Source organism: Anthonomus grandis, chromosome 10 (genome assembly GCF_022605725.1).
Source record: "Anthonomus grandis grandis chromosome 10, icAntGran1.3, whole genome shotgun sequence".
NCBI classification, from domain to species: Eukaryota; Metazoa; Arthropoda; class Insecta; order Coleoptera; family Curculionidae; genus Anthonomus; species Anthonomus grandis.
In genome coordinates this window covers 21,894,464-21,914,748 of record NC_065555.1, presented here as the reverse complement: position 1 = coordinate 21,914,748, position 20,285 = coordinate 21,894,464, and the positions used below count along the sequence as shown (strand labels likewise).

Sequence of the window (20,285 nt, the reverse complement as noted above, 5' to 3'; positions counted from 1 at the left end):
TTAAAAAAAAAAAAAAAAAAGACAACAGCACGTGGTGTTCCCAAGCGGTCACCCATCCAAGTACTAACCACGCCCGACGCTGCTTGACTTCGGTGATCGGACGAGAACCGGTATATCAGCGTGGTATGGCCGTTGCCCATTATATATTTCCCGGAGTGGCATTCATGTACTCTATATGTATATAAGTATTTAGCAATACTTAGAATTATTAAAATTGATGAGAGCACTCTTAATGATCTCATATTATGCACTGAATATTTTAATTTTAATAAAAAAAAATATTGGTATATATACTTAAAATTATTAAAATTGATGAGAGCACTCTTAATGATCTCATATTATGCACTGAATATTATAATAAAAAAATATTGAAAAAATATTGGTATGTAAAATAACTGTAGGGGTGTGTTTAGAAGCATTAAAAAAAAAAAAAAAAAAAAAAAAAAAAGACAACAGCACGTGGTGTTCCCAAGCGGTCACCCATCCAAGTACTAACCACGCCCGACGCTGCTTGACTTCGGTGATCGGACGAGAACCGGTATATCAGCGTGGTATGGCCGTTGCCCATTATATATTTCCCGGAGTGGCATTCATGTACTCTATATGTATATAAGTATTTAGCAATACTTAGAATTATTAAAATTGATGAGAGCACTCTTAATGATCTCATATTATGCACTGAATATTTTAATTTTAATAAAAAAAAATATTGGTATATATACTTAAAATTATTAAAATTGATGAGAGCACTCTTAATGATCTCATATTATGCACTGAATATTTTAATAAAAAAAAAATATTGAAAAAATATTGAAAAAATATTGTAGGGGTGTGTTTAGAAGCATTAAAAAAAAAAAAAAAAAAAAAAAAAAGACAACAGCACGTGGTGTTCCCAAGCGGTCACCCATCCAAGTACTAACCACGCCCGACGCTGCTTGACTTCGGTGATCGGACGAGAACCGGTATATCAGCGTGGTATGGCCGTTGCCTATTATATATTTCCCGGAGTGGCATTCATGTACTCTATAAGTATATAAGTATTTAGCAACACATAAAATTATTAAAATTGATGAGAGCACTCTTAATGATCTCATATTATGCACTGAATATTTTAATAAAAAAAAAATATTGAAAAAATATTGAAAAAATATTGTAGGGGTGTGTTTAGAAGCATTAAAAAAAAAAAAAAAAAAAAAAAAAAGACAACAGCACGTGGTGTTCCCAAGCGGTCACCCATCCAAGTACTAACCACGCCCGACGCTGCTTGACTTCGGTGATCGGACGAGAACCGGTATATCAGCGTGGTATGGCCGTTGCCCATTATATATTTCCCGGAGTGGCATTCATGTACTCTATAAGTATATAAGTATTTAGCAACACATAAAATTATTAAAATTGATGAGAGCACTCTTAATGATCTCATATTATGCACTGAATATTTTAATAAAAAAAAAATATTGAAAAAATATTGAAAAAATATTGTAGGGGTGTGTTTAGAAGCATTAAAAAAAAAAAAAAAAAAAAAAAAAAGACAACAGCACGTGGTGTTCCCAAGCGGTCACCCATCCAAGTACTAACCACGCCCGACGCTGCTTGACTTCGGTGATCGGACGAGAACCGGTATATCAGCGTGGTATGGCCGTTGCCCATTATATATTTCCCGGAGTGGCATTCATGTACTCTATAAGTATATAAGTATTTAGCAACACATAAAATTATTAAAATTGATGAGAGCACTCTTAATGATCTCATATTATGCACTGAATATTTTAATAAAAAAAAAATATTGAAAAAATATTGAAAAAATATTGTAGGGGTGTGTTTAGAAGCATTAAAAAAAAAAAAAAAAAAAAAAAAAGACAACAGCACGTGGTGTTCCCAAGCGGTCACCCATCCAAGTACTAACCACGCCCGACGCTGCTTGACTTCGGTGATCGGACGAGAACCGGTATATCAGCGTGGTATGGCCGTTGCCTATTATATATTTCCCGGAGTGGCATTCATGTACTCTATAAGTATATAAGTATTTAGCAACACATAAAATTATTAAAATTGATGAGAGCACTCTTAATGATCTCATATTATGCACTGAATATTTTAATAAAAAAAAAATATTGAAAAAATATTGAAAAAATATTGTAGGGGTGTGTTTAGAAGCATTAAAAAAAAAAAAAAAAAAAAAAAAAAAGACAACAGCACGTGGTGTTCCCAAGCGGTCACCCATCCAAGTACTAACCACGCCCGACGCTGCTTGACTTCGGTGATCGGACGAGAACCGGTATATCAGCGTGGTATGGCCGTTGCCTATTATATATTTCCCGGAGTGGCATTCATGTACTCTATAAGTATATAAGTATTTAGCAATACTAAAAAACTAAAAATTATTAAAATTGATGAGAGCACTCTTATTGATCTCATATTATGCACTGAATATTTTAATAAAAAAAATATTGAAAAAATATTGGTATGTAAAATAACTGTAGGGGTGTGTTTAGAAGCATTAAAAAAAAAAAAAAAAAAGACAACAGCACGTGGTGTTCCCAAGCGGTCACCCATCCAAGTACTAACCACGCCCGACGCTGCTTGACTTCGGTGATCGGACGAGAACCGGTATATCAGCGTGGTATGGCCGTTGCCCATTATATATTTCCCGGAGTGGCATTCATGTACTCTATATGTATATAAGTATTTAGCAATACTTAGAATTATTAAAATTGATGAGAGCACTCTTAATGATCTCATATTATGCACTGAATATTTTAATTTTAATAAAAAAAAATATTGGTATATATACTTAAAATTATTAAAATTGATGAGAGCACTCTTAATGATCTCATATTATGCACTGAATATTATAATAAAAAAATATTGAAAAAATATTGGTATGTAAAATAACTGTAGGGGTGTGTTTAGAAGCATTAAAAAAAAAAAAAAAAAAAAAAAAAAAGACAACAGCACGTGGTGTTCCCAAGCGGTCACCCATCCAAGTACTAACCACGCCCGACGCTGCTTGACTTCGGTGATCGGACGAGAACCGGTATATCAGCGTGGTATGGCCGTTGCCCATTATATATTTCCCGGAGTGGCATTCATGTACTCTATATGTATATAAGTATTTAGCAATACTTAGAATTATTAAAATTGATGAGAGCACTCTTAATGATCTCATATTATGCACTGAATATTTTAATTTTAATAAAAAAAAATATTGGTATATATACTTAAAATTATTAAAATTGATGAGAGCACTCTTAATGATCTCATATTATGCACTGAATATTATAATAAAAAAATATTGAAAAAATATTGGTATGTAAAATAACTGTAGGGGTGTGTTTAGAAGCATTAAAAAAAAAAAAAAAAAAAAAAAAAAAAGACAACAGCACGTGGTGTTCCCAAGCGGTCACCCATCCAAGTACTAACCACGCCCGACGCTGCTTGACTTCGGTGATCGGACGAGAACCGGTATATCAGCGTGGTATGGCCGTTGCCCATTATATATTTCCCGGAGTGGCATTCATGTACTCTATAAGTATATAAGTATTTAGCAACACATAAAATTATTAAAATTGATGAGAGCACTCTTAATGATCTCATATTATGCACTGAATATTTTAATAAAAAAAAAATATTGAAAAAATATTGAAAAAATATTGTAGGGGTGTGTTTAGAAGCATTAAAAAAAAAAAAAAAAAAAAAAAAAGACAACAGCACGTGGTGTTCCCAAGCGGTCACCCATCCAAGTACTAACCACGCCCGACGCTGCTTGACTTCGGTGATCGGACGAGAACCGGTATATCAGCGTGGTATGGCCGTTGCCTATTATATATTTCCCGGAGTGGCATTCATGTACTCTATAAGTATATAAGTATTTAGCAACACATAAAATTATTAAAATTGATGAGAGCACTCTTAATGATCTCATATTATGCACTGAATATTTTAATAAAAAAAAAATATTGAAAAAATATTGAAAAAATATTGTAGGGGTGTGTTTAGAAGCATTAAAAAAAAAAAAAAAAAAAAAAAAAAAGACAACAGCACGTGGTGTTCCCAAGCGGTCACCCATCCAAGTACTAACCACGCCCGACGCTGCTTGACTTCGGTGATCGGACGAGAACCGGTATATCAGCGTGGTATGGCCGTTGCCTATTATATATTTCCCGGAGTGGCATTCATGTACTCTATAAGTATATAAGTATTTAGCAATACTAAAAAACTAAAAATTATTAAAATTGATGAGAGCACTCTTATTGATCTCATATTATGCACTGAATATTTTAATAAAAAAAATATTGAAAAAATATTGGTATGTAAAATAACTGTAGGGGTGTGTTTAGAAGCATTAAAAAAAAAAAAAAAAAAGACAACAGCACGTGGTGTTCCCAAGCGGTCACCCATCCAAGTACTAACCACGCCCGACGCTGCTTGACTTCGGTGATCGGACGAGAACCGGTATATCAGCGTGGTATGGCCGTTGCCCATTATATATTTCCCGGAGTGGCATTCATGTACTCTATATGTATATAAGTATTTAGCAATACTTAGAATTATTAAAATTGATGAGAGCACTCTTAATGATCTCATATTATGCACTGAATATTTTAATTTTAATAAAAAAAAATATTGGTATATATACTTAAAATTATTAAAATTGATGAGAGCACTCTTAATGATCTCATATTATGCACTGAATATTATAATAAAAAAATATTGAAAAAATATTGGTATGTAAAATAACTGTAGGGGTGTGTTTAGAAGCATTAAAAAAAAAAAAAAAAAAAAAAAAAAAGACAACAGCACGTGGTGTTCCCAAGCGGTCACCCATCCAAGTACTAACCACGCCCGACGCTGCTTGACTTCGGTGATCGGACGAGAACCGGTATATCAGCGTGGTATGGCCGTTGCCCATTATATATTTCCCGGAGTGGCATTCATGTACTCTATATGTATATAAGTATTTAGCAATACTTAGAATTATTAAAATTGATGAGAGCACTCTTAATGATCTCATATTATGCACTGAATATTTTAATTTTAATAAAAAAAAATATTGGTATATATACTTAAAATTATTAAAATTGATGAGAGCACTCTTAATGATCTCATATTATGCACTGAATATTTTAATAAAAAAAATATTGAAAAAATATTGGTATGTAAAATAATTGTAGGGGTGTGTTTAGAAGCATTAAAAAAAAAAAAAAAAAAAAAAAAATATTATATATTTCCCGGAGTGGCATTCATGTACTCTATAAGTATATAAGTATTTAGCGAATACATAAAATTATTAAAATTGATGAGAGCACTCTTAATGATCTCATATTATGCACTGAATATTTTAATAAAAAAAAAATATTGAAAAAATATTGAAAAAATATTGTAGGGGTGTGTTTAGAAGCATTAAAAAAAAAAAAAAAAAAAAAAAAAAGACAACAGCACGTGGTGTTCCCAAGCGGTCACCCATCCAAGTACTAACCACGCCCGACGCTGCTTGACTTCGGTGATCGGACGAGAACCGGTATATCAGCGTGGTATGGCCGTTGCCTATTATATATTTCCCGGAGTGGCATTCATGTACTCTATAAGTATATAAGTATTTAGCAACACATAAAATTATTAAAATTGATGAGAGCACTCTTAATGATCTCATATTATGCACTGAATATTTTAATAAAAAAAAAATATTGAAAAAATATTGAAAAAATATTGTAGGGGTGTGTTTAGAAGCATTAAAAAAAAAAAAAAAAAAAAAAAAAAGACAACAGCACGTGGTGTTCCCAAGCGGTCACCCATCCAAGTACTAACCACGCCCGACGCTGCTTGACTTCGGTGATCGGACGAGAACGGTATATCAGCGTGGTATGGCCGTTGCCTATTATATATTTCCCGGAGTGGCATTCATGTACTCTATAAGTATATAAGTAATTTAGCAACACATAAAATTATTAAAATTGATGAGAGCACTCTTAATGATCTCATATTATGCACTGAATATTTTAATAAAAAAAAAATATTGAAAAAATATTGAAAAAATATTGTAGGGGTGTGTTTAGAAGCATTAAAAAAAAAAAAAAAAAAAAAAAAAAGACAACAGCACGTGGTGTTCCCAAGCGGTCACCCATCCAAGTACTAACCACGCCCGACGCTGCTTGACTTCGGTGATCGGACGAGAACCGGTATATCAGCGTGGTATGGCCGTTGCCTATTATATATTTCCACGGAGTGGCATTCATGTACTCTATAAGTATATAAGTATTTAGCAATACTAAAAAACTAAAAATTATTAAAATTGATGAGAGCACTCTTATTGATCTCATATTATGCACTGAATATTTTAATAAAAAAAATATGAAAAAATATTGGTATGTAAAATAACTGTAGGGGTGTGTTTAGAAGCATTAAAAAAAAAAAAAAAAAGACAACAGCACGTGGTGTTCCCAAGCGGTCACCCATCCAAGTACTAACCACGCCCGACGCTGCTTGACTTCGGTGATCGGACGAGAACCGGTATATCAGCGTGGTATGGCCGTTGCCCATTATATATTTCCCGGAGTGGCATTCATGTACTCTATATGTATATAAGTATTTAGCAATACTTAGAATTATTAAAATTGATGAGAGCACTCTTAATGATCTCATATTATGCACTGAATATTTTAATAAAAAAAATATTGAAAAAATATTGGTATGTAAAATAATTGTAGGGGTGTGTTTAGAAGCATTAAAAAAAAAAAAAAAAAAAAAAAAATATTATATATTTCCCGGAGTGGCATTCATGTACTCTATAAGTATATAAGTATTTAGCAATACATAAAATTATTAAAATTGATGAGAGCACTCTTAATGATCTCATATTATGCACTGAATATTTTAATTAAAAAAAATATTGGTATGTAAAATAATTGTAGGGGTGTGGTTTAGAAGCATTAAAAAAAAAAAAAAAAAAAAAAAAAATATTATATATTTCCCGGAGTGGCATTCATGTACTCTATAAGTATATAAGTATTTAGCAATTACATAAAATTATTAAAATTGATGAGAGCACTCTTAATGATCTCATATTATGCACTGAATATTTTAATAAAAAAAATATTGAAAAAATATTGGTATGTAAAATAATTGTAGGGGTGTGTTTAGAAGCATTAAAAAAAAAAAAAAAAAAAAAAAAATATTATATATTTCCCGGAGTGGCATTCATGTACTCTATAAGTATATAAGTATTTAGCAATACATAAAATTATTAAAATTGATGAGAGCACTCTTAATGATCTCATATTATGCACTGAATATTTTAATTAAAAAAAATATTGGTATGTAAAAATAATTGTAGGGGTGTGTTTAGAAGCATTAAAAAAAAAAAAAAAAAAAAAAAATATTATATATTTCCCGGAGTGGCATTCATGTACTCTATAAGTATATAAGTATTTAGCAATACATAAAATTATTAAAATTGATGAGAGCACTCTTAATGATCTCATATTATGCACTGAATATTTTAATTAAAAAAATATTGGAAAAATATTGGTATGTAAAATAACTGTAGGGGTGTGTTTAGAAGCATTAAAAAAAAAAAAAAAAAAAAAAAAAAAAGACAACAGCACGTGGTGTTCCCAAGCGGTCACCCATCCAAGTACTAACCACGCCCGACGCTGCTTGACTTCGGTGATCGGACGAGAACCGGTATATCAGCGTGGTATGGCCGTGTGCCCATTATATATTTCCCGGAGTGGCATTCATGTACTCTATAAGTATATAAGTATTTTAGCAATACATAAAATTATTAAAATTGATGAGAGCACTCTTAATGATCTCATATTATGCACTGAATATTTGAATATTTTAATTTTAATAAAAAAAAATATTGGTATATATACTTAAAATTATTAAAATTGATGAGAGCACTCTTAATGATCTCATATTATGCACTGAATATTTTCATAAAATAGACCCTGCCCATTATATATTTCCCGGAGTGGCATTCATGTACTCTATAAGTATATAAGTATTTAGCAATACATAAAATTATTAAAATTGATGAGAGCACTCTTAATGATCTCATATTATGCACTGAATATTTTCATAAAATAGACCCTGCCCATTATATATTTCCCGGAGTGGCATTCATGTACTCTATAAGTATATAAGTATTTAGCAATACATAAAATTATTAAAATTGATGAGAGCACTCTTAATGATCTCATATTATGCACTGAATATTTTCATAAAATAGACCCTGCCTATTATATATTTCCCGGAGTGGCATTCATGTACTCTATAAGTATATAAGTATTTAGCAATATTTAAAAATTATTAAAATTGATGAGAGCACTCTTAATGATCTCATATTATGCACTGAATATTTTCATAAAATAGACCCTGCCCATTATATATTTCCCGGAGTGGCATTCATGTACTCTATAAGTATATAAGTATTTAGCAATACATAAAATTATTAAAATTGATGAGAGCACTCTTAATGATCTCATATTATGCACTGAATATTATAATAAAAAAAATATTGGTATGTAAAATAACTGTAGGGGTGTGTTTAGAAGCATTAAAAAAAAAAAAAAAAAAAAAAAAATAAAAGACAACAGCACGTGGTGTTCCCAAGCGGTCACCCATCCAAGTACTAACCACGCCCGACGCTGCTTGACTTCGGTGATCGGACGAGAACCGGTATATCAGCGTGGTATGGCCGTTGCCTATTATATATTTCCCGGAGTGGCATTCATGTACTCTATAAGTATATAAGTATTTAGCAATACTAAAAACTAAAAATTATTAAAATTGATGAGAGCACTCTTATTGATCTCATATTATGCACTGAATATTTTAATAAAAAAAATATTGAAAAAATATTGGTATGTAAAATAACTGTAGGGGTGTGTTTAGAAGCATTAAAAAAAAAAAAAAAAAAGACAACAGCACGTGGTGTATCCCAAGCGGTCACCCATCCAAGTACTAACCACGCCCGACGCTGCTTGACTTCGGTGATCGGACGAGAACCGGTATATCAGCGTGGTTATGGCCGTTGCCCATTATATATTTCCCGGAGTGGCATTCATGTACTCTATATGTATATAAGTATTTAGCAATACTTAGAAATTATTAAAATTGATGAGAGCACTCTTAATGATCTCATATTATGCACTGAATATTTTAATTTTAATAAAAAAAAATATTGGTATATATACTTAAAATTATTAAAATTGATGAGAGCACTCTTAATGATCTCATATTATGCACTGAATATTATAATAAAAAAATATTGAAAAAATATTGGTATGTAAAATAACTGTAGGGTGTGTTTAGAAGCATTAAAAAAAAAAAAAAAAAAAAAAAAAAAAGACAACAGCACGTGGTGTTCCCAAGCGGTCACCCATCCAAGTACTAACCACGCCCGACGCTGCTTGACTTCGGTGATCGGACGAGAACCGGTATATCAGCGTGGTATGGCCGTTGCCCATTATATATTTCCCGGAGTGGCATTCATGTACTCTATATGTATATAAGTATTTAGCAATACTTAGAATTATTAAAATTGATGAGAGCACTCTTAATGATCTCATATTATGCACTGAATATTTTAATTTTAATAAAAAAAATATTGGTATATATACTTAAAATTATTAAAATTGATGAGAGCACTCTTAATGATCTCATATTATGCACTGAATATTATAATAAAAAAATATTGAAAAAATATTGGTATGTAAAATAACTGTAGGGGTGTGTTTAGAAGCATTAAAAAAAAAAAAAAAAAAAAAAAAAAAAGAACAACAGCACGTGGGTGTTCCCAAGCGGTCACCCATCCAAGTACTAACCACGCCCGACGCTGCTTGACTTCGGTGATCGGACGAGAACCGGTATATCAGCGTGGTATGGCCGTTTGCCCATATATACTCTCACGAGATGTGTGTATATAAGTATTTAGCAACACATAAAATTATTAAAATTGATGAGAGCACTCTTAATGATCTCATATTATGCACTGAATATTTTAATAAAAAAAAAATATTGAAAAAATATTGAAAAAATATTGTAGGGGTGTGTTTAGAAGCATTAAAAAAAAAAAAAAAAAAAAAAAAAGACAACAGCACGTGGTGTTCCCAAGCGGTCACCCATCCAAGTACTAACCACGCCCGACGCTGCTTGACTTCGGTGATCGGACGAGAACCGGTATATCAGCGTGGTATGGCCGTTGCCTATTATATATTTCCCGGAGTGGCATTCATGTACTCTATAAGTATATAAGTATTTAGCAACACATAAAATTATTAAAATTGATGAGAGCACTCTTAATGATCTCATATTATGCACTGAATATTTTAATAAAAAAAAAATATTGAAAAAATATTGAAAAAATATTGTAGGGGTGTGTTTAGAAGCATTAAAAAAAAAAAAAAAAAAAAAAAAAAAGACAACAGCACGTGGTGTTCCCAAGCGGTCACCCATCCAAGTACTAACCACGCCCGACGCTGCTTGACTTCGGTGATCGGACGAGAACCGGTATATCAGCGTGGTATGGCCGTTGCCTATTATATATTTCCCGGAGTGGCATTCATGTACTCTATAAGTATATAAGTATTTAGCAATACTAAAAAACTAAAAATTATTAAAATTGATGAGAGCACTCTTATTGATCTCATATTATGCACTGAATATTTTAATAAAAAAAATATTGAAAAAATATTGGTATGTAAAATAACTGTAGGGGTGTGTTTAGAAGCATTAAAAAAAAAAAAAAAAAAGACAACAGCACGTGGTGTTCCCAAGCGGTCACCCATCCAAGTACTAACCACGCCCGACGCTGCTTGACTTCGGTGATCGGACGAGAACCGGTATATCAGCGTGGTATGGCCGTTGCCCATTATATATTTCCCGGAGTGGCATTCATGTACTCTATATGTATATAAGTATTTAGCAATACTTAGAATTATTAAAATTGATGAGAGCACTCTTAATGATCTCATATTATGCACTGAATATTTTAATTTTAATAAAAAAAAATATTGGTATATATACTTAAAATTATTAAAATTGATGAGAGCACTCTTAATGATCTCATATTATGCACTGAATATTATAATAAAAAAATATTGAAAAAATATTGGTATGTAAAATAACTGTAGGGGTGTGTTTAGAAGCATTAAAAAAAAAAAAAAAAAAAAAAAAAAAAGACAACAGCACGTGGTGTTCCCAAGCGGTCACCCATCCAAGTACTAACCACGCCCGACGCTGCTTGACTTCGGTGATCGGACGAGAACCGGTATATCAGCGTGGTATGGCCGTTGCCCATTATATATTTCCCGGAGTGGCATTCATGTACTCTATATGTATATAAGTATTTAGCAATACTTAGAATTATTAAAATTGATGAGAGCACTCTTAATGATCTCATATTATGCACTGAATATTATAATAAAAAAATATTGAAAAAATATTGGTATGTAAAATAACTGTAGGGGTGTGTTTAGAAGCATTAAAAAAAAAAAAAAAAAAAAAAAAAAAAGACAACAGCACGTGGTGTTCCCAAGCGGTCACCCATCCAAGTACTAACCACGCCCGACGCTGCTTGACTTCGGTGATCGGACGAGAACCGGTATATCAGCGTGGTATGGCCGTTGCCCATTATATATTTCCCGGAGTGGCATTCATGTACTCTATAAGTATATAAGTATTTAGCAACACATAAAATTATTAAAATTGATGAGAGCACTCTTAATGATCTCATATTATGCACTGAATATTTTAATAAAAAAAAAATATTGAAAAAATATTGAAAAAATATTGTAGGGGTGTGTTTAGAAGCATTAAAAAAAAAAAAAAAAAAAAAAAAAAAGACAACAGCACGTGGTGTTCCCAAGCGGTCACCCATCCAAGTACTAACCACGCCCGACGCTGCTTGACTTCGGTGATCGGACGAGAACCGGTATATCAGCGTGGTATGGCCGTTGCCCATTATATATTTCCCGGAGTGGCATTCATGTACTCTATATGTATATAAGTATTTAGCAATACTTAGAATTATTAAAATTGATGAGAGCACTCTTAATGATCTCATATTATGCACTGAATATTTTAATTTTAATAAAAAAAAATATTGGTATATATACTTAAAATTATTAAAATTGATGAGAGCACTCTTAATGATCTCATATTATGCACTGAATATTATAATAAAAAAATATTGAAAAAATATTGGTATGTAAAATAACTGTAGGGGTGTGTTTAGAAGCATTAAAAAAAAAAAAAAAAAAAAAAAAAAAGACAACAGCACGTGGTGTTCCCAAGCGGTCACCCATCCAAGTACTAACCACGCCCGACGCTGCTTGACTTCGGTGATCGGACGAGAACCGGTATATCAGCGTGGTATGGCCGTTGCCCATTATATATTTCCCGGAGTGGCATTCATGTACTCTATAAGTATATAAGTATTTAGCAATACATAAAATTATTAAAATTGATGAGAGCACTCTTAATGATCTCATATTATACACTGAAACATTTATTTCGAAATAAAACTAAGTATACCAGCGTGTTATTTGGGTCACCTAGATTACGAAAACACCGGGTTATAACAGGATCCGAGCAGAACTAAGGGAATGAGAGCACTTTGAAAATCCTGAAAAAGTCGTTTTCGACGTCCGTTTTTGAGGCCAAAAAGGGGCATCAAAAATGCCATATCTCGGCTATCGTAAGAGCTACGACCTTGCGGATGGTCTCGTTGGATTCAGAATGACGAAACTAAGACAAAACCGTTGGAATTTTCCCGATAGCTCCCATAGAAGCCGAGATATCGACCTTCAAAGTTTGGGTTGTTTCATTTTTCGGGTATACCCCCCGTATCGAATTTTTTCACCAAAAATTGATTTTTTTCGAAATCAAACTAAGTATACCAGCGTGTTATTTGGGTCACCTAGATTACGAAAACACCGGGTTATAACAGGATCCGAGCAGAACTAAGGGAATGAGAGCACTTTGAAAATCCTGAAAAAGTCGTTTTCGACGTCCGTTTTTGAGGCCAAAAAGGGGCATCAAAAATGCCATATCTCGGCTATCGTAAGAGCTACGACCTTGCGGATGGTCTCGTTGGATTCAGAATGACGAAACTAAGACAAAACCGTTGGAATTTTCCCGATAGCTCCCATAGAAGCCGAGATATCGACCTTCAAAGTTTGGGTTTTTTCATTTTTCGGGTATACCCCCCCGTATCGAATTTTTTCACCAAAAATTGATTTTTTTCGAAATCAAACTAAGTATACCAGCGTGTTATTTGAGTCACCTAGATTACGAAAACACCGGGTTATAACAGGATCCGAGCAGAACTAAGGGAATGAGAGCACTTTGAAAATCCTGAAAAAGTCGTTCTTGACGTTCCGTTTTTCACCAAAAATTCATTTTTTTCGAAATCAAACTAAGTATACCAGCGTGTTATTTGGGACACCTAGATTAGGAAAACACCGGGTTATAACAGGATCCGAGCAGAACTAAGGGAATGAGAGCACTTTGAAAATCCTGAAAAAGTCGTTTTCGACGTCCGTTTTTGAGGCCAAAAATGGGCATCAAAAATGCCATATCTCGGCTATCGTAAGAGCTACGACCTTGCGGATGGTCTCGTTGGATTCAGAATGACGAAACTAAGACAAAACCGTTGGAATTTTCCCGATAGCTCCCATAGAAGCCGAGATATCGACCTTCAAAGTTTGGGTTTTTTCATTTTTCGGGTATACCCCCCCGTATCGAATTTTTTCACCAAAAATTGATTTTTTTCGAAATCACACTAAGTATACCAGCGTGTTATTTGGGTCACCTAGATTACGAAAACACCGGGTTATAACAGGATCCGAGCAGAACTAAGGGAATGAGAGCACTTTGAAAATCCTGAAAAAGTCGTTTTCGACGTCCGTTTTTGAGGCCAAAAATGGGCATCAAAAATGCCATATCTCGGCTATCGTAAGAGCTACGACCTTGCGGATGGTCTCGTTGGATTCAGAATGACGAAACTAAGACAAAACCGTTGGAATTTTCCCGATAGCTCCCATAGAAGCCGAGATATCGACCTTCAAAGTTTGGGTTTTTTCATTTTTCGGGTATACCCCCCCGTATCGAATTTTTTCACCAAAAATTGATTTTTTTCGAAATCACACTAAGTATACCAGCGTGTTATTTGGGTCACCTAGATTACGAAAACACCGGGTTATAACAGGATCCGAGCAGAACTAAGGGAATGAGAGCACTTTGAAAATCCTGAAAAAGTCGTTTTCGACGTCCGTTTTTGAGGCGAAAAATGGGCATCAAAAATGCCATATCTCGGCTATCGTAAGAGCTACGACCTTGCGGATGGTCTCGTTGGATTCAGAATGACGAAACTAAGACAAAACCGTTGGAATTTTCCCGATAGCTCCCATAGAAGCCGAGATATCGACCTTCAAAGTTTGGGTTTTTTCATTTTTCGGGTATACCCCCCCGTATCGAATTTTTTCACCAAAAATTGATTTTTTTCGAAATCAAACTAAGTATACCAGCGTGTTATTTGAGTCACCTAGATTACGAAAACACCGGGTTATAACAGGATCCGAGCAGAACTAAGGGAATGAGAGCACTTTGAAAATCCTGAAAAAGTCGTTTTCGACGTCCGTTTTTGAGGCCAAAAATGGGCATCAAAAATGCCATATCTCGGCTATCGTAAGAGCTACGACCTTGCGGATGGTCTCGTTTGATTCAGAATGACGAAACTAAGACAAAACCGTTGGAATTTTCCCGATAGCTCCCATAGAAGCCGAGATATCGACCTTCAAAGTTTGGGTTTTTTCATTTTTCGGGTATACCCCCCCGTATCGAATTTTTTCACCAAAAATTGATTTTTTTCGAAATCAAACTAAGTATACCAGCGTGTTATTTGAGTCACCTAGATTACGAAAACACCGGGTTATAACAGGATCCGAGCAGAACTAAGGGAATGAGAGCACTTTGAAAATCCTGAAAAAGTCGTTTTCGACGTCCGTTTTTGAGGCCAAAAATGGGCATCAAAAATGCCATATCTCGGCTATCGTAAGAGCTACGACCTTGCGGATGGTCTCGTTGGATTCAGAATGACGAAACTAAGACAAAACCGTTGGAATTTTCCCGATAGCTCCCATAGAAGCCGAGATATCGACCTTCAAAGTTTGGGTTGTTTCATTTTTCGGGTATACCCCCCCGTATCGAATTTTTTTACCAAAAATTGATTTTTTTCGAAATCAAACTAAGTATACCAGCGTGTTATTTGAGTCACCTAGATTACGAAAACACCGGGTTATAACAGGATCCGAGCAGAACTAAGGGAATGAGAGCACTTTGAAAATCCTGAAAAAGTCGTTTTCGACGTCCGTTTTTGAGGCCAAAAATGGGCATCAAAAATGCCATATCTCGGCTATCGTAAGAGCTACGACCTTGCGGATGGTCTCGTTGGAATCAGAATGACGAAACTAAGACAAAACCGTTGGAATTTTCCCGATAGCTCCCATAGAAGCCGAGATATCGACCTTCAAAGTTTGGGTTTTTTCATTTTTCGGGTATACCCCCCCGTATCGAATTTTTTCACCAAAAATTGATTTTTTTCGAAATCAAACTAAGTATACCAGCGTGTTATTTGGGTCACCTAGATTACGAAAACACCGGATTATAACAGGATCCGAGCAGAACTAAGGGAATGAGAGCACTTTGAAAATCCTGAAAAAGTCGTGTTCGACGTCCGTTTTTGAGGCCAAAAATGGGCATCAAAAATGCCATATCTCGGCTATCGTAAGAGCTACGACCTTGCGGATGGTCTCGTTGGATTCAGAATGACGAAACTAAGACAAAACCGTTGGAATTTTCCCGATAGCTCCCATAGAAGCCGAGATATCGACCTTCAAAGTTTGGGTTTTTTCATTTTTCGGGTATACCCCCCCGTATCGAATTTTTTCACCAAAAATTGATTTTTTTCGAAATCAAACTAAGTATACCAGCGTGTTATTTGAGTCACCTAGATTACGAAAACACCGGGTTATAACAGGATCCGAGCAGAACTAAGGGAATGAGAGCACTTTGAAAATCCTGAAAAAGTCGTTTTCGACGTCCGTTTTTGAGGCCAAAAATGGGCATCAAAAATGCCATATCTCGGCTATCGTAAGAGCTACGACCTTGCGGATGGTCTCGTTGGATTCAGAATGACGAAACTAAGACAAAACCGTTGGAATTTTCCCGATAGCTCCCATAGAAGCCGAGATATCGACCTTCAAAGTTTGAGTTTTTTCATTTTTCGGGTATACCCCCCCGTATCGAATTTTTTCACCAAAAATTGATTTTTTTCGAAATCAAACTAAGTATACCAGCGTGTTATTTGGGTCACCTAGATTACGAAAACACCGGGTTATAACAGGATCCGAGCAGAACTAAGGGAATGAGAGCACTTTGAAAATCCTGAAAAAGTCGTTTTCGACGTCCGTTTTTGAGGCCAAAAATGGGCATCCAAAATGCCATATCTCGGCTATCGTAAGAGCTACGACCTTGCGGATGGTCTCGTTGGATTCAGAATGACGAAACTAAGACAAAACCGTTGGAATTTTCCCGATAGCTCCCATAGAAGCCGAGATATCGACCTTCAAAGTTTGGGTTTTTTCATTTTTCGGGTATACTCCCCCGTATCGAATTTTTTCACCAAAAATTGATTTTTTTCGAAATCAAACTAAGTATACCAGCGTGTTATTTGAGTCACCTAGATTACGAAAACACCGGGTTATAACAGGATCCGAGCAGAACTAAGGGAACGAGAGCACTTTGAAAATCCTGAAAAAGTCGTTTTCGACGTCCGTTTTTGAGGCCAAAAATGGGCATCAAAAATGCCATATCTCGGCTATCGTAAGAGCTACGACCTTGCGGATGGTCTCGTTGGATTCAGAATGACGAAACTAAGACAAAACCGTTGGAATTTTCCCGATAGCTCCCATAGAAGCCGAGATATCGACCTTCAAAGTTTGGGTTTTTTCATTTTTCGGGTATACCCCCCCGTATCGAATTTTTTCACCAAAAATTGATTTTTTTCGAAATCAAACTAAGTATACCAGCGTGTTATTTGAGTCACCTAGATTACGAAAACACCGGGTTATAACAGGATCCGAGCAGAACTAAGGGAATGAGAGCACTTAGAAAATCCTGAAAAAGTCGTTTTCGACGTCCGTTTTTGAGGCCAAAAATGGGCATCAAAAATGCCATATCTCGGCTATCGTAAGAGCTACGACCTTGCGGATGGTCTCGTTGGATTCAGAATGACGAAACTAAGACAAAACCGTTGGAATTTTCCCGATAGCTCCCATAGAAGCCGAGATATCGACCTTCAAAGTTTGGGTTTTTTCATTTTTCGGGTATACCCCCCCGTATCGAATTTTTTCACCAAAAATTGATTTTTTTCGAAATCAAACTAAGTATACCAGCGTGTTATTTGAGTCACCTAGATTACGAAAACACCGGGTTATAACAGGATCCGAGCAGAACTAAGGGAATGAGAGCACTTTGAAAATCCTGAAAAAGTCGTTTTCGACGTCCGTTTTTGAGGCCAAAAATGGGCATCAAAAATGCCATATCTCGGCTATCGTAAGAGCTACGACCTTGCGGATGGTCTCGTTGGATTCAGAATGACGAAACTAAGACAAAACCGTTGGAATTTTCCCGATAGCTCCCATAGAAGCCGAGATATCGACCTTCAAAGTTTGGGTTTTTTCATTTTTCGGGTATACCCCCCCGTATCGAATTTTTTCACCAAAAATTGATTTTTTTCGAAATCAAACTAAGTATACCAGCGTGTTATTTGAGTCACCTAGATTACGAAAACACCGGGTTATAACAGGATCCGAGCAGAACTAAGGGAATGAGAGCACTTTGAAAATCCTGAAAAAGTCGTTTTCGACGTCCGTTTTTGAGGCCAAAAATGGGCATCAAAAATGCCATATCTCGGCTATCGTAAGAGCTACGACCTTGCGGATGGTCTCGTTGGATTCAGAATGACGAAACTAAGACAAAACCGTTGGAATTTTCCCGATAGCTCCCATAGAAGCCGAGATATCGACCTTCAAAGTTTGGGTTTTTTCATTTTTCGGGTATACCCCCCCGTATCGAATTTTTTCACCAAAAATTGATTTTTTTCGAAATCAAACTAAGTATACCAGCGTGTTATTTGAGTCACCTAGATTACGAAAACACCGGGTTATAACAGGATCCGAGCAGAACTAAGGGAATGAGAGCACTTTGAAAATCCTGAAAAAGTCGTTTTCGACGTCCGTTTTTGAGGCCAAAAATGGGCATCAAAAATGCCATATCTCGGCTATCGTAAGAGCTACGACCTTGCGGATGGTCTCGTTGGATTCAGAATGACGAAACTAAGACAAAACCGTTGGAATTTTCCCGATAGCTCCCATAGAAGCCGAGATATCGACCTTCAAAGTTTGGGTTGTTTCATTTTTCGGGTATACCCCCCCGTATCGAATTTTTTTACCAAAAATTGATTTTTTTCGAAATCAAACTAAGTATACCAGCGTGTTATTTGAGTCACCTAGATTACGAAAACACCGGGTTATAACAGGATCCGAGCAGAACTAAGGGAATGAGAGCACTTTGAAAATCCTGAAAAAGTCGTTTTCGACGTCCGTTTTTGAGGCCAAAAATGGGCATCAAAAATGCCATATCTCGGCTATCGTAAGAGCTACGACCTTGCGGATGGTCTCGTTGGAATCAGAATGACGAAACTAAGACAAAACCGTTGGAATTTTCCCGATAGCTCCCATAGAAGCCGAGATATCGACCTTCAAAGTTTGGGTTTTTTCATTTTTCGGGTATACCCCCCCGTATCGAATTTTTTCACCAAAAATTGATTTTTTTCGAAATCAAACTAAGTATACCAGCGTGTTATTTGGGTCACCTAGATTACGAAAACACCGGATTATAACAGGATCCGAGCAGAACTAAGGGAATGAGAGCACTTTGAAAATCCTGAAAAAGTCGTGTTCGACGTCCGTTTTTGAGGCCAAAAATGGGCATCAAAAATGCCATATCTCGGCTATCGTAAGAGCTACGACCTTGCGGATGGTCTCGTTGGATTCAGAATGACGAAACTAAGACAAAACCGTTGGAATTTTCCCGATAGCTCCCATAGAAGCCGAGATATCGACCTTCAAAGTTTGGGTTTTTTCATTTTTCGGGTATACCCCCCCGTATCGAATTTTTTCACCAAAAATTGATTTTTTTCGAAATCAAACTAAGTATACCAGCGTGTTATTTGAGTCACCTAGATTACGAAAACACCGGGTTATAACAGGATCCGAGCAGAACTAAGGGAATGAGAGCACTTTGAAAATCCTGAAAAAGTCGTTTTCGACGTCCGTTTTTGAGGCCAAAAATGGGCATCAAAAATGCCATATCTCGGCTATCGTAAGAGCTACGACCTTGCGGATGGTCTCGTTGGATTCAGAATGACGAAACTAAGACAAAACCGTTGGAATTTTCCCGATAGCTCCCATAGAAGCCGAGATATCGACCTTCAAAGTTTGAGTTTTTTCATTTTTCGGGTATACCCCCCCGTATCGAATTTTTTCACCAAAAATTGATTTTTTTCGAAATCAAACTAAGTATACCAGCGTGTTATTTGGGTCACCTAGATTACGAAAACACCGGGTTATAACAGGATCCGAGCAGAACTAAGGGAATGAGAGCACTTTGAAAATCCTGAAAAAGTCGTTTTCGACGTCCGTTTTTGAGGCCAAAAATGGGCATCCAAAATGCCATATCTCGGCTATCGTAAGAGCTACGACCTTGCGGATGGTCTCGTTGGATTCAGAATGACGAAACTAAGACAAAACCGTTGGAATTTTCCCGATAGCTCCCATAGAAGCCGAGATATCGACCTTCAAAGTTTGGGTTTTTTCATTTTTCGGGTATACTCCCCCGTATCGAATTTTTTCACCAAAAATTGATTTTTTTCGAAATCAAACTAAGTATACCAGCGTGTTATTTGAGTCACCTAGATTACGAAAACACCGGGTTATAACAGGATCCGAGCAGAACTAAGGGAACGAGAGCACTTTGAAAATCCTGAAAAAGTCGTTTTCGACGTCCGTTTTTGAGGCCAAAAATGGGCATCAAAAATGCCATATCTCGGCTATCGTAAGAGCTACGACCTTGCGGATGGTCTCGTTGGATTCAGAATGACGAAACTAAGACAAAACCGTTGGAATTTTCCCGATAGCTCCCATAGAAGCCGAGAT

At 35.7% G+C, this 20,285-nt stretch overlaps 27 non-coding genes and 3 pseudogenes across 27 annotated transcripts; all 30 read right to left on the bottom strand.

Annotated features, from left to right (window-relative positions):
* Nucleotides 1-19: 19 nt before the first annotated feature.
* On the bottom strand, nucleotides 20-137 carry LOC126741824 (5S ribosomal RNA). The gene has a single exon (XR_007662386.1). It is a non-coding gene; the product is annotated as a 5S ribosomal RNA (ribosomal RNA).
* Nucleotides 138-447: 310 nt separating this feature from the next.
* LOC126741822 (5S ribosomal RNA) lies at nucleotides 448-565 on the bottom strand. Its single transcript, XR_007662384.1, has one exon. It is a non-coding gene; the product is annotated as a 5S ribosomal RNA (ribosomal RNA).
* A 306-nt stretch (nucleotides 566-871) lies between these two features.
* On the bottom strand, nucleotides 872-989 carry LOC126741821 (5S ribosomal RNA). Its single transcript, XR_007662383.1, has one exon. It is a non-coding gene; the product is annotated as a 5S ribosomal RNA (ribosomal RNA).
* A 211-nt stretch (nucleotides 990-1,200) lies between these two features.
* On the bottom strand, nucleotides 1,201-1,318 carry LOC126741820 (5S ribosomal RNA). Its single transcript, XR_007662382.1, has one exon. It is a non-coding gene; the product is annotated as a 5S ribosomal RNA (ribosomal RNA).
* A 211-nt stretch (nucleotides 1,319-1,529) lies between these two features.
* Nucleotides 1,530-1,647, bottom strand: LOC126741819 (5S ribosomal RNA). Its single transcript, XR_007662381.1, has one exon. It is a non-coding gene; the product is annotated as a 5S ribosomal RNA (ribosomal RNA).
* Nucleotides 1,648-1,857: 210 nt separating this feature from the next.
* LOC126741817 (5S ribosomal RNA) lies at nucleotides 1,858-1,975 on the bottom strand. The gene has a single exon (XR_007662380.1). It is a non-coding gene; the product is annotated as a 5S ribosomal RNA (ribosomal RNA).
* A 212-nt stretch (nucleotides 1,976-2,187) lies between these two features.
* LOC126741816 (5S ribosomal RNA) lies at nucleotides 2,188-2,305 on the bottom strand. Its single transcript, XR_007662379.1, has one exon. It is a non-coding gene; the product is annotated as a 5S ribosomal RNA (ribosomal RNA).
* A 214-nt stretch (nucleotides 2,306-2,519) lies between these two features.
* Nucleotides 2,520-2,637, bottom strand: LOC126741815 (5S ribosomal RNA). The gene has a single exon (XR_007662378.1). It is a non-coding gene; the product is annotated as a 5S ribosomal RNA (ribosomal RNA).
* A 309-nt stretch (nucleotides 2,638-2,946) lies between these two features.
* LOC126741814 (5S ribosomal RNA) lies at nucleotides 2,947-3,064 on the bottom strand. The gene has a single exon (XR_007662377.1). It is a non-coding gene; the product is annotated as a 5S ribosomal RNA (ribosomal RNA).
* Nucleotides 3,065-3,374: 310 nt separating this feature from the next.
* Nucleotides 3,375-3,492, bottom strand: LOC126741813 (5S ribosomal RNA). Its single transcript, XR_007662376.1, has one exon. It is a non-coding gene; the product is annotated as a 5S ribosomal RNA (ribosomal RNA).
* Nucleotides 3,493-3,702: 210 nt separating this feature from the next.
* On the bottom strand, nucleotides 3,703-3,820 carry LOC126741812 (5S ribosomal RNA). Its single transcript, XR_007662375.1, has one exon. It is a non-coding gene; the product is annotated as a 5S ribosomal RNA (ribosomal RNA).
* Nucleotides 3,821-4,032: 212 nt separating this feature from the next.
* On the bottom strand, nucleotides 4,033-4,150 carry LOC126741810 (5S ribosomal RNA). Its single transcript, XR_007662373.1, has one exon. It is a non-coding gene; the product is annotated as a 5S ribosomal RNA (ribosomal RNA).
* Nucleotides 4,151-4,364: 214 nt separating this feature from the next.
* LOC126741809 (5S ribosomal RNA) lies at nucleotides 4,365-4,482 on the bottom strand. Its single transcript, XR_007662372.1, has one exon. It is a non-coding gene; the product is annotated as a 5S ribosomal RNA (ribosomal RNA).
* Nucleotides 4,483-4,791: 309 nt separating this feature from the next.
* Nucleotides 4,792-4,909, bottom strand: LOC126741808 (5S ribosomal RNA). The gene has a single exon (XR_007662371.1). It is a non-coding gene; the product is annotated as a 5S ribosomal RNA (ribosomal RNA).
* Nucleotides 4,910-5,430: 521 nt separating this feature from the next.
* Nucleotides 5,431-5,548, bottom strand: LOC126741807 (5S ribosomal RNA). The gene has a single exon (XR_007662370.1). It is a non-coding gene; the product is annotated as a 5S ribosomal RNA (ribosomal RNA).
* A 211-nt stretch (nucleotides 5,549-5,759) lies between these two features.
* Nucleotides 5,760-5,876, bottom strand: LOC126741803 (5S ribosomal RNA; annotated as a pseudogene).
* Nucleotides 5,877-6,088: 212 nt separating this feature from the next.
* On the bottom strand, nucleotides 6,089-6,206 carry LOC126741806 (5S ribosomal RNA). Its single transcript, XR_007662369.1, has one exon. It is a non-coding gene; the product is annotated as a 5S ribosomal RNA (ribosomal RNA).
* A 213-nt stretch (nucleotides 6,207-6,419) lies between these two features.
* On the bottom strand, nucleotides 6,420-6,537 carry LOC126741799 (5S ribosomal RNA). The gene has a single exon (XR_007662365.1). It is a non-coding gene; the product is annotated as a 5S ribosomal RNA (ribosomal RNA).
* A 1,055-nt stretch (nucleotides 6,538-7,592) lies between these two features.
* Nucleotides 7,593-7,710, bottom strand: LOC126741801 (5S ribosomal RNA). The gene has a single exon (XR_007662367.1). It is a non-coding gene; the product is annotated as a 5S ribosomal RNA (ribosomal RNA).
* Nucleotides 7,711-8,591: 881 nt separating this feature from the next.
* LOC126741788 (5S ribosomal RNA) lies at nucleotides 8,592-8,709 on the bottom strand. The gene has a single exon (XR_007662354.1). It is a non-coding gene; the product is annotated as a 5S ribosomal RNA (ribosomal RNA).
* A 213-nt stretch (nucleotides 8,710-8,922) lies between these two features.
* Nucleotides 8,923-9,042, bottom strand: LOC126741804 (5S ribosomal RNA; annotated as a pseudogene).
* Nucleotides 9,043-9,352: 310 nt separating this feature from the next.
* LOC126741777 (5S ribosomal RNA) lies at nucleotides 9,353-9,470 on the bottom strand. Its single transcript, XR_007662343.1, has one exon. It is a non-coding gene; the product is annotated as a 5S ribosomal RNA (ribosomal RNA).
* Nucleotides 9,471-9,780: 310 nt separating this feature from the next.
* On the bottom strand, nucleotides 9,781-9,899 carry LOC126741802 (5S ribosomal RNA; annotated as a pseudogene).
* Nucleotides 9,900-10,094: 195 nt separating this feature from the next.
* On the bottom strand, nucleotides 10,095-10,212 carry LOC126741766 (5S ribosomal RNA). The gene has a single exon (XR_007662332.1). It is a non-coding gene; the product is annotated as a 5S ribosomal RNA (ribosomal RNA).
* A 212-nt stretch (nucleotides 10,213-10,424) lies between these two features.
* LOC126741755 (5S ribosomal RNA) lies at nucleotides 10,425-10,542 on the bottom strand. Its single transcript, XR_007662321.1, has one exon. It is a non-coding gene; the product is annotated as a 5S ribosomal RNA (ribosomal RNA).
* Nucleotides 10,543-10,756: 214 nt separating this feature from the next.
* Nucleotides 10,757-10,874, bottom strand: LOC126741847 (5S ribosomal RNA). Its single transcript, XR_007662408.1, has one exon. It is a non-coding gene; the product is annotated as a 5S ribosomal RNA (ribosomal RNA).
* Nucleotides 10,875-11,184: 310 nt separating this feature from the next.
* LOC126741835 (5S ribosomal RNA) lies at nucleotides 11,185-11,302 on the bottom strand. The gene has a single exon (XR_007662396.1). It is a non-coding gene; the product is annotated as a 5S ribosomal RNA (ribosomal RNA).
* A 215-nt stretch (nucleotides 11,303-11,517) lies between these two features.
* On the bottom strand, nucleotides 11,518-11,635 carry LOC126741823 (5S ribosomal RNA). The gene has a single exon (XR_007662385.1). It is a non-coding gene; the product is annotated as a 5S ribosomal RNA (ribosomal RNA).
* Nucleotides 11,636-11,847: 212 nt separating this feature from the next.
* On the bottom strand, nucleotides 11,848-11,965 carry LOC126741811 (5S ribosomal RNA). The gene has a single exon (XR_007662374.1). It is a non-coding gene; the product is annotated as a 5S ribosomal RNA (ribosomal RNA).
* Nucleotides 11,966-12,274: 309 nt separating this feature from the next.
* Nucleotides 12,275-12,392, bottom strand: LOC126741749 (5S ribosomal RNA). Its single transcript, XR_007662315.1, has one exon. It is a non-coding gene; the product is annotated as a 5S ribosomal RNA (ribosomal RNA).
* Nucleotides 12,393-20,285: the final 7,893 nt, after the last annotated feature.